The sequence below is a fragment of the Crocodylus porosus genome, unplaced genomic scaffold, assembly GCF_001723895.1.
Source record: "Crocodylus porosus isolate Cpor-Errol unplaced genomic scaffold, CroPor_comp1, whole genome shotgun sequence".
Classification (NCBI taxonomy): domain Eukaryota; kingdom Metazoa; phylum Chordata; order Crocodylia; family Crocodylidae; genus Crocodylus; species Crocodylus porosus.
The window spans coordinates 126,630,684-126,632,705 of record NW_017728906.1 but is presented as its reverse complement, the minus strand read 5'-3'; the positions used below and the strand labels follow the sequence as shown (position 1 = coordinate 126,632,705).

The window sequence follows — 2,022 nt, the reverse complement described above, 5'->3', positions numbered from 1 at the left end:
GTGCTGCTGGTTTCTACTGCCTAAGTGCAGCACCCTGCACTTGTCAGTATTGAAACGCATCCTGTTTATGTTAGCCCACCCCTGTAACCTATCCAAGTCTTGCTGCAGTCTTTCCCTCCGTACTAGCGCGCTCACCTCACCCCAAATTTTGGTATCATCAGTGAATTTAAACAGGTTGCTTTTCACCCCATCGTCCAAATTGCTGGTGAAGAAATTGAACAGCGCAGGCCCAAGGACCGAGCCCTGGGGGACTCCGCTGCCCACTTCCCCCCAGGCTGAATCTGACCTGTCCACCACCACCCTCTGAGTGCGACCCTTCAGCCAATCTGCAATCCATCTGACTGTGTAGGCATCAATGCCACAGTCACCTAGTTTTTTAACTGTGCTATTGAAAGTCTCTTGGTTAAGGTTAGAGGGGAGAGCAGCAAGGGTAGTGTAGTGGGTGTCTGCTATAGACCACCAGACCAGGAAGAAGTGGTTGATGAGGCTTTCTTTAAACAGCTAGTGGAAATTTCCCAATCACAAGCCCTGGTTCTCATGGGGGATTTCCATCTCCCTGACATCTGCTGGGAGTGCAATACAGCAGTGCACAGGCAATCCAGGATGTTTTTGGAGAGCGTTAGGGACACCTTCCTGGTGCAAGTGCTGGAGCGGCCAAATAGGGGCCATGCTCTTCTTGAGCTACTGCTCATTAACAGGAAAGAACTGGTGAGGAATGTAGTGGATGGCAACTTGGGCAGCAGGGACCACAAGATGACTGAGTTCAGGACCCTGAGGAAAGGAAGGATAGAGAGCAGCAGAGTAAGGACCCTGGACTTCAGAAAAGTAGACTTCAGCTCACTCAGGGAACTTCTGGACAGGATCCCCTGAGAAGCCAGTCTGCAGGGAAGAGAAGTCTAGAAGAGCTGACTGTACATTAAAGAAGCCTTACTGAGAGCGGAGGAACAAACCATCCCAATGCGCAGGAAGACTAGCAAGTATGGCAGAAGACCAGCTTGGTTTAGCAGGGAACTCTTCGGTAAACTAAATCACAAAACTGAAGCTTATAAGAAGTGGAAACTTGGATAAATAATTAGAGAGGAATACAAGAATATTGCTTGGGCATGCAGGGATGAAGTCAGGAAGGCCAAAGCACAATTGAAGTTGCAGCTAGCAAGAGATGTGAAGAGTAACAAGAAGGGGTTCTACAAGTACGTCAATAAGCAAGAGGAGGATCAGGGAAAGTGTGGGTCCCTTACTGAGTGGAGGAGGCAACCTTGTGACAGAGGTTGCAGAAGAGGCTGAAATGCTCAATGCCTTTTTCACTTAAGTCTTCACAGACAAGGTCAGCTCCCAGACTTCTGCATCAGGCAGCATAGTCTGGGGAGGAGGTGAGCAGCCAGCAGTGGTGAAAGAACAAGTTAGGGACTATTTAGCAAAGCTGGACATATACAAGTCCATAGGGCCAGATGGGATGCACCTGAGGGTGCTGAGGGAGTTGGCTGATAAGACTGTAGAGCCACTGGCTATCATCTTTGAAAACTAATGGCAACCAGGAGAGGTCCCAGATGATTAGAAAAGGGCAAATATAGTACCCATATTTAAGGGAAAAAAGAGGATGCATGGGAACTACAGACCAGTCAGCCTCACCTCAGTCCATGGAAAAATCATGGAGCAGATCCTCAGAGTCCATTTTTAAGCACTTAGAGAAGAGGGTGGTTAGGAACAGTCACCATGGATTCACCAAGGGCAAGTCATGCCTGACCAACCTGATTGCCTTCCATGATGAGATGACTGGCTCTGTCGATGCAGGAAAGCCAGTGGATGTAATAAACCTTGATTTTAGCAAGGATGAATGGACAGTCCTGGGTAATGTGGGGCCCTTGCAGGACGTGTTGGGAAACTTGGTCGTCACACCAGATGGCAAAGCTAACATGTTTAACAATTTCTTTGCCTCCATCTTCCTAAGTAGGGACCAGAAAAGCCACCTCCCTGCTGGCCCCCCTCGGGCCCCGGGGGAGGCACACCTGGGCCACGGGTTAG

The 2,022-nt window shown here is 49.3% G+C and overlaps 1 protein-coding gene across 1 annotated transcript in view; it reads right to left on the bottom strand.

Moving 5' to 3' along the window:
* MYCBP2 (MYC binding protein 2, E3 ubiquitin protein ligase) overlaps positions 1 to 2,022 on the bottom strand; it is a gene marked incomplete at its 5' end in the record, with an annotated part of 297,134 nt that overhangs the window by 2,418 nt on the left and 292,694 nt on the right. The window lies entirely within an intron of this gene.